The 9,456-nt window shown below is 34.6% G+C and overlaps 2 long non-coding RNA genes across 3 annotated transcripts; one reads left to right on the top strand and one right to left on the bottom strand.

Annotated features, from left to right (window-relative positions):
* The first annotated feature begins 559 nt into the window (after nt 1-559).
* On the top strand, nt 560-3,994 carry LOC127870907 (uncharacterized). Of its 2 annotated transcripts, XR_008044995.1 has the most exons (4): nt 598-746; nt 1,017-1,139; nt 1,308-1,406; nt 1,963-3,994. It is a non-coding gene; the product is annotated as an uncharacterized LOC127870907 (long non-coding RNA). The 2 variants fall into 2 exon arrangements; XR_008044994.1 differs by having other exon boundaries at nt 560-746; nt 1,308-3,994.
* Nucleotides 737-2,902, bottom strand: LOC127870911 (uncharacterized). The gene is made up of 3 exons (XR_008044999.1): nt 2,765-2,902; nt 1,921-2,208; nt 737-1,371 (listed from the first exon to the last, which is right to left on the bottom strand). It is a non-coding gene; the product is annotated as an uncharacterized LOC127870911 (long non-coding RNA).
* Nucleotides 3,995-9,456: the final 5,462 nt, after the last annotated feature.

Below are 9,456 nucleotides of genomic sequence, written 5' to 3'. Positions count from 1 at the left end.
GTGTTTTTTTAAGGGTTATATTTGGGGCTTTTATTCAGCGCAATTCTCAAATCCCACTGTCAAAAAGAAAACACTTTTCCCCTCAATAACGCATTAATATTCCAAATGGAAGTTTTCCAAATTACCTATATATATATATATATATATATATATATATATATATATATATATATATATATATATATATATATATATATATATATAATAAGATGCAAAAAATTGTAATTTAGTAATTCTCTATGCAAATTTATGGGTAGAACCTTTGTAAATATAATATCAAAAACACATATCCAGAATATAAAAGTTTTTATTTGCAAAAAATAAAATACACCAATTTTCCAATTTTATTCAAAACAAAGTGATTTTTCCCCAATCCAAAAGGACCCAACCCGATTCCCAAAATGGTGAAATATACACTGTAAGGTTGTATGAAATTTATGTGCACGACTGAATGTAATAAACCACCCAAGTTACTGCAAAAGGGAATGCTTAAAAAGTGATGCAAGATGACGAATTCATCTATTTTTAGTAAAACGTGGGTGTGTCATGTTGGGTTAAAGGTTGCTGCAATCGAGCAGATAATTCAGTACGACGAGGTTTCTATTCAATTTCAACTGTCAGAGAAAATGAAGGCGATTTCACGAAAACTTTGAGCGAAGATCGGCGCCGACTGTGGCTGGCAAATATCAACCGGAAAGATGCGCCGACAAAATACTCGAAAATCTGCTCCGATCATTTCATAAACGGTAATTGAAATGGATATATTGATGTTCTATTTTAAAAGTTAAAGCCTGAGCTTTCTATTTATAGATATGTTAGGCTGTTATTGTTATTGTTAGGCTGGCTCAGGCCTCATGCAGGATGCAGCGGTAAAGTGCAGTCAATGCATGATATTTCTTTGCATAGATCTGACTCTGAACAAGTGTACATTGTTCTATGACAATTAACTCAGAATATTAACATCTCGTATGCTTATTTGATATATAGTTTAATTTTAATGATATTCTGTTTTTCAGGCAAACCATCTAGTATGTATGAAAGATCCAATCCTGATTGGGCCCCAACCCTTCTTCTTGGAGAAGACCTGACACCAAGTAAATCTTTGAAGAAAGAGAAGAAGATAGAAACAAACAAAAAAGGTACACTGGTTTGATCTAAAAATGAATGAAAAATGACTACCCAATGTGCTATCTGGATTTGATGGGTTCGAACTGGAATTGTACAAGAGTCAGTGAGTCTCAGTGTTGGTATGTTGGTCTGTCTCTATATTAAGTACGTGTTATTATTAGTATGCTGTTTAATTTCAGATATCAGAGGAAGTTGGATAGGGATGAGGTTCGAGAGGTTGTCGCTCTTGTTGAACGTCCTCACCTGAAATACAACAGTGCCCATCAATAAAAAAAAATGTAAAAAGATATGCAATTGTACAATGAAACACATATGTGTCATGTCACGGCCCACATGAGAAAAAGGACTTAAATATAATTGTGACCAGTCTGGATCCAGATAACACATGCTTTCAAAAATGATTTAAACTTTTTGTTTAACATCTTGAGAATTACTAACTTGAATAGCGAACAGTCACGATCCTGATCAGACTGCGCTTTTTGGTGCAGGCTGACCTGGGTCTGAACTGATCGCGATTGCCTACGGTGCCTTTACCAGTGAGGCGGCTCATAATTATATAGTACCGGGTATATACATATACACAGTTATGCGTTAGTTTTGGTACAAGGCCAAAGCAGGGGTGTGTCGCTGCAGCCCCCGGAAACACATCACTTTTTAAGAAAGAAAGTTACGTCCCTTATCAGCCCATTATCATATGGGCAGCTAAAGTGCAAGTGTACCTTACGGTCTTTTAGTTAAGATAAGCCTTGATAAAGGTGTATAACGCCACTCATAATTAGTATATTTACATACCATTAATAACACTGTCAAGGCGCCTTTTCTTGATTGACACAGAAGTGAAATCGATATCCCGAACTGCAGCATAGGGCACCTTGTCGACTGCTGAAGGCATGGACCAGTAAGCCTTTTCCTGTGTCACAGTTCTGCGGGACATGAGGCGATGTATAAACTCTATGTGGAAAAGCAAGTCTCCCCGAGACCAGCTTTGCAGTCGCAATGTGCTGCCTCTACCATACCGTCTTTATTGGCGATGACCCAGGGATGAAGTGGTGTTGCGTTCATCTGCTGGGGGTGTCGAACCTAAGTGAGATTGAAATAAATGTATATAATGATAATTCATAACCTATAATAATATACAGAAACAAAACACCAGGAGGTAAACAGAAACTGATCCCTATATATATTTCATTGGTTTCTGTATACCTTCACAATATGTACTCTGTAAGAAGTTGAATTAAAAGATACAGACGCATTTATTAATGTAACAAACAAATAACAAGTAAGAATACAGATTAGGTTTGATAAGCTGTACCGTTACAGTTATAAATGTATTGCGACATACATGGTATTCGCATGTGAGCCACTAGTATAATATTGGTATGCCTTGGCCAGGGACCGATCCCACAACCTCGATCCTGCATATGAAGCGGACACTATACCACCGGGCCATCAAGGCACTGGTATGATTTCCTGGACCCCCTTTAGCCAGAATCTTATCCCATTTAATTTCTTTTATGTAATGACTACATATGTGATTGTCCAGGTTAAAACTATTTACTTATATTTTGACAAATTCATATTTATATTTGATGCTAGATCTAGATATATTATAGATATATGCATAGACTTTACTAACCTTTGCAGTCACCAAAACATTGTCATTTACAGTCATGCTCTGTACGTCACGAACCCAACCACAGCTCAACTGGTTGATTGCTTCCATAGATTTGTACGCTTTTAGCTGATCAAATGTATATGCACTTTAAATAATTCACAATGTCAATGTATGTGACTGATGGCAGACATTTATTGTCACTGACGAGATCGCCCTTACTCAAAGCGTACGGATCTCTTCCGCCTATCAAGGATATTTTTTCCTCGTATCTTGTCCATTCCTTTCCTTCTAGGCGATCCTTGTACGAGTTTAATGATTGCTTATCTGCCATTTTAGCATTCAATAAGTTCTACTTAGTCAGTATTTTTCTAGAAAGACGACAATTCACGAAAATTAATCAGATGTAGATGTAGATAGCGCTATCGATTGTGTGTTTTGCCAAACAAAATGGCGTAAACCTCCTGTAAACGCGCACCTGCTATTATCTCGGGAAATATGTATTTAAATAAATGTGAACAAGTGACGATGGGAGAAGCTATTTTGTACCAAAATAAGTGTGAGTTATGATTGTATACATTTTTCAGTTGCAATAGTAAGTTAAGTTTCCTGCTTGACCAGTATTGATTAGTCCATGTTTTTAACAGTTTTATATGCATTTTTACTGATGTGAGAATTATGTGCATCCTAACTGGGCACTATATGATGCAGAACTCTCCTATCTAAGGACGAATGCAGAATTAAACATAAGCTATGAAATGCATTTAGTGGCAATTCTGTTGTACAGTAATAAGATGGCTGACAAGTTCAGATTGGTTTTCAATAATCTATTTTTATACATGATTATTATATTGTTCTTTTATAATAAATATTAAGATTGCCAAAAATCAGGCTTTCCAATCATTTGATCCATAACAAATAGTAACAAGCTGATCCTGAAATATTTTGCTTGGGTTTAATTATAGAAATTCTTTTTAAATTGTTTGAATTATTTATCATGAGAGGCCAGAAAAAATAGTTTGTAAAACATCTTTCAACCAAACTGATTGTCGTGGAGACCAAATATAAACACAACTTTTATGTTCCTAATACTTAACATGAAGCCGAAAAACAATTTAAGCATAGATGAACAATATTTTATTTTTTTGTAAAATGCAGTACTCTACTGTAGTTTCTGTGCGATATTCCTTGATTGAGAACACATTGTGCGGCCTTGTTTTTATGCTGTTTTTTAATAAATAATTTATATACAAATCACTGAATTGTGTTTGCTTTTATGTTTTATGTTTTATATGTACACGTGTAAACAAGAGTGTGATTGTCACATAGATTTCACCTATGGTAAATGTCAATTTATTTTTTATTTGATATTGAATTGTTACATTGGCGAAATGACCATTTCACTAAGCTATTTGGCTATCCTTTAAACATACACCATTTGAAATTTACTGTATATACTTTTTTCAAATATGTTAAAACTAATTCATAGTGCCTTCAAATTCCATAAATTTTCCAAGTAATCCTTCACTTCTGCCATGTTATTATAAACAAGAAATATCTTTAAAAAAGATATACGGCGGTGATTGTGATAGGTGTTTATAAACGATCAAAAGTTATATCTATGAGATCAAAAATAGCGAATGCCTTTTTTCTGTGCAGTTCTTAGCTGCATCACACGCAAACCAATTACAGGGTGTTGCGCCACAATTCGTGGCTTATTTCTATATATTTGATATTATTACTCAGATATATATATTTACAGAATAGAAAAAAACACAAGATGCAAGCACATTAATTAATGAAAGCATATATGTCAGCCGACAACACTCGAATCTTATTTGATTCCATTATTTAAGGGGTTTGGGTAAATTGACAAAATTGAAAAAAGTTGTTTCAGATTCGCACATTTTCGTTTTAGCTATGATATTTGTGAGGAAACGGTTAAACTGAGCATTTACCATGCTCTAATATAGCCATTATATGCCTCTTTTGAATTTAAAAAAAAAACGAAAATTATAAAGCGCTGCAATGCGAAACGAATTAATAATTTGGAGAGTTCTGTTGTTGTCGTTATATTTTGTGAAACTACGATGGTTGCTTATATAAAGAATATTATACATTTGGCATTGTATTCGGAAGAATGGCCGAGTGGTCTAAGTGGTAAACTTTTTACTCCAGGACTCCAGGGGCAGTGGTTCGAGCCATGCTGAGGGTTACCTTTTTTCTTTTTATAATTTTATTCTTGATTTTTTTACTGGAGCTTTTTGTATCCAATGTTTACATTTATCAATATAAAGCATTAAATGACAAACTTTAAAACATTCCAAAATCTGCGAAAAGGCCCCTTTAAAGGGATCTTTTCACGCTTTGGTAAATTGACAAAATTGAAAAAAGTTGTTTCAGATTCGTAAGTTTTCGTTTTAGTTATGATATTTGTGAGGAAACAGTAATACTGAACATTAACCATGCTCTAATATAGCCATTATATGCATATTTTGATGATTTTAAAACCTAAAAATTATAAAGCGTTGCAACGCGAAACGATTGAATAATTTGAAGAGTTCTGTTTTTGTCGTTAAATTTTGTGAAACTACAAAGATTGCTTATATAAGGTATAAAATACGTCACGAATGTGTACTCGGCGGAATAGCTCAGTAGGCTAGAGCGTTTTTACTTCAGGACTCTGGCAGGACTCCAGGGGTCACTGGTTCGAAACCTGCTCCGGGCAATGTTCTTTTCCTTTTTTAAATTTTTTTCTTGCTTTTTTACTGGAGCTTTTACGATCCAATGTTTACATTTATCAATATAAAGCATTTAATGAATAAGTTAAAAAAAATGCCAAAATCTGTGAAAAGGACCCTTTAATAGTATCGTGAATCATCGTGCTCATGCTACATAAATTGGTCTAAATAGATAAATATTTCTAATTATCCGTCTCATATGCAATTGGTGAAAACACATACAAAATCTATGATTGTCATACCATAATAATATCGCCGATTATCTTTATTTAGTATCTTTCTGATCAAAATAAACTTCAACTGTACATAGTTTACGCGATAGCGTTTATATAACGATTTCTGTAACTGACCGCAAACTGACCTTGATACCTTGCGGAATCCAATGCATTAAAGTGAGTTAACACTTCCACTGCTGGAACCACGGCTTGTTTAAAGCTTTAAACATGTATGTGTTTAACGGTCAATATCGAAAACAATTGTTAATATTGTCGTCAAAGCGTATATCAGGTTAGGGCCTACTGAACAACAATACTTATATGATCTAGAATTTATGAGTGCACAGAATGCAATATCGTAGTAATTTACCAAATATGAGAACACAGCCTTTAAGTACAAACGCTCTGGCACTGACATTCTTCTAAATATAAAGGGGCACACACTCTGTATTAATGTCGAGAATTGAGTGAGAAACTGCTCTAACTCTCAAACCTTATCATTAGAGATACAATTGTTTCATGCTGAATACGCAGTTAATTAACATCGATGCTAAACGAACTGTAGTATCCCTTTTCATACCCTATACTTCCCAAAAATAGAAAGTCGATGGAGTAACATATTAATGTTAATGTGAAATCTGTTTGTAGATTGCACGTTTTCTACTGCGAAAAGTTTCAGGCCTACCGGCGGGAAATTTTATACAAATTGATTAGTCGCTTACAAAGGTCAGGCTAAGGTGAAAAGCTGGCGTATAAAAAACACTCATGCTCTATGCTCTAAAAAGAAGTGTTAACCTTGAGTCAATGGACTAGTTTTTTGTCTTTTTGTACATGACAATTTATTTATTATTTTTACAATCAATAAAGAGCTTTTGACCTATTTATTGATCTACTATTCCTCGTGTATGATATGTCATCGCACTATTCTTGTTGATTCTGACAAGTTATTACAAACTTAATCCGTGAAGGACATCGTCTAAGGTTTTGACTTAGGGCCTTAGTATTTGCTTGCTGCACTCCATCTTATTTTGCTTATCAAATCATGGGCCATATTATTTAAAAGTACATGTTTTCAGTAAAAGTGCGGCTAATGATGAGTATCATATATTTGAACTTGAATTGCTAAAGGATTTATGTTTGTCCATCCGTTGAGAGTATCAGCTCCATAGTTCATATACACTTTTACATATAACATTTTCATGAAACTAAAATGTGAAGTAAGGTGTTGAGGTGACCTAGATAATGTGCTCAAGGCATGCCAACTTATGGCTAAAGAGTTTAGCCTCCATCATATCGAGGGGAGCGGGGGGGGGGGGGGGGGGGGGGGGGCAATTGTTTATTCTAAGTGTGACTATTTCGTGTTGAGATCATTTGTAACTGACTGCCCTTGTTTTTTTTTGTTTCAGGGGGATGACAGGATAAAAAAGTTTATGAGGGGAAACCCTTACACGAATATGTTGCTTACTGACGTGACCTTTGCGATATTCGATGTTTAAATATTATTTTATCGTATAATAAATGTGTGGTTGTCTACAGTAAAATGACAAAAATCTAGAATTTTGTGCTGAAAATGGGGAGGCGGAAAACTACAACGGGCGAGACATGGTCTGGTATTGCGCAAGGGGGGGTTAGAGGGTTAGGGTTAGGGTTTGGGTTAGTGTTAGGGGTCGGGTTAGGGTTTGGGTTAGCCTAAACCCAACCCTAACCCTAACCCGACCCCTAACCCTAACCCTTACCCTAACCCTTTTTTGGGGTTATCACCCCTGACCATGCCTCGCCCGTTGTAGTTTTCCGTCTCCCCTGAAAATGTTGTATTTGCAATATTAGGGTGCAGGATCACTTGACTTGGTGGGGTTCCCAATTTTGACTTTAATTTTGACTTTTGATGTATATACGACGGAAAGTGGTGCATTATTGTCCCCTACCGGTCAAACCGGAGGGACTTATGGTTTGCGCTCTGTCTGTCTGTCACACTTTTCTGGATCCTGCGATAACTTTAAAAGTTCTTCATATTTTTTCATGAAACTTGAAACATGGATTGATGGCAATATGGGGATTATGCGCGTCATTTCATTTTGTTCATACGTCAATAATTATTGTTGATATGGTAAGACATAAACTACAAATACTAACAAATAGACTAGAAATATTGCTGGAAATAGTGGATCCTGCGATTACTTTAAAAGTTCTTCATATTTTTTCATTAAAATTGAAACGTGGATAGATGGCAATATGGAGATTATGCACGTCATTTCATTTTGTTTCTACGGCAAGAATTATAATTGCTATGGCAACAAATAGTCCAGACATATTGCTGAAAATCGTGGAGTTTCACAGGTAGGGGATTTATATTGCTTGGCAATAGTCTTGATTCAAATAACTTTTTAAAACAGTTTCTCTTAAGAATATCAACTTGTGCATAAAAGACAGATTTTCTGCTGCTTATTGCAATGTGAAATACATCAGAATTACTTTATTTAATAAGCCTGTATTCTTGTGCAAAAATTCCATTGGTACTGCATTCATTGTACACGGTAATGCTTCACGCAACGTGAAATGTTGTCTAGGATTTCAGAAGCATTCAATGATTAATTTTTATACCTCAATATATCGGCACAAAATGCAAGAAAAACTGTCTTTTATGCAATCAAGTTTTTGCAAATGTATTTTCATTACTTAAGATATTTGCAAAAATAAAGTTCTTAATGGCGTGATTACATTCTGTCCAGCCCGTGTGTAAACCCCTGCAAACCCCGTTGATTCTGCACCCTGAATAATGTATTGTCAAAAAATATTTGTTTATTAACCTTTTTACGATCAGACTTCAATTTCGTTTCAAAGTGTAAACATTCAGTTTGACTTTCATTTTTAATGCACATTTCTAATATTCGAGTATTCCTAAGTAAATAAGTCCTCGGAAGTAGTTTTTCTATATGAAAGATGGATAAGAACTGACCAACACAGAACAGTATCAGGGTGCAGGATCACGTGACATTTGGGGGTTCACAATTGAACATTAATTGATGTAAACACACCGGTATGTGGTTGTCTAGTGCATAAAAGACAGTCTTTTCGTGCTGCTTTTGGCAATGTGAAATACATAATAAGTCTGTGTTCTTGGCAAAAAATTCTAATTGTAACGCATTTATGTTCACGTTTATGTTGCACGCATACGTACTTCAGACGTATTCAATGATTTATTCTTAAAACTGAAGATATCGGCACAAAATGCAAGGAAAACTGTCTTGCATGCACTAAAGATTTTTGCAAATGTATTTCAATAACGTGATAAACATGCAAAAATAAAGTTCTTAAAGGCGTGTTTACATTCTGTCCAGCCCGTTTGTAAACCACTGTAAACCCTGTTGATTCTGCACCCTGGTATAAACATTTGGCAAGTAATCAAACCATGGTTCTTTTTAAAGAAATTTATTTGCAGATACAAAAAAGCACAAACAACAACATCTCACATCATAATTATAATAAAGAAAACTTAAAAATGCATTTCTATTTTTGAAAAGCATATAAGGGCATTTGCATTTCGTATTCATCAACTATTTCTTAGACCTGTAAAATATTGTCATAAATGGACATGTATGTAAGAATAAAGGAGCATCCACCATTTGTAGAACTTAAATTATTTATGAATAAATTATATAAATGGACTTGTATGTAAGAATAAAGGAGCATTCACTATTTGTAGAACTTAGATTATTTATGAATAAATTATGTTCTAAATCTAAAGTAAATCTCATAATAA

This window comes from Dreissena polymorpha, chromosome 3 (genome assembly GCF_020536995.1).
Source record: "Dreissena polymorpha isolate Duluth1 chromosome 3, UMN_Dpol_1.0, whole genome shotgun sequence".
In the NCBI taxonomy this organism is placed as follows: domain Eukaryota; kingdom Metazoa; phylum Mollusca; class Bivalvia; order Myida; family Dreissenidae; genus Dreissena; species Dreissena polymorpha.
This window is presented reverse-complemented; position numbering and strand designations above follow the sequence as displayed.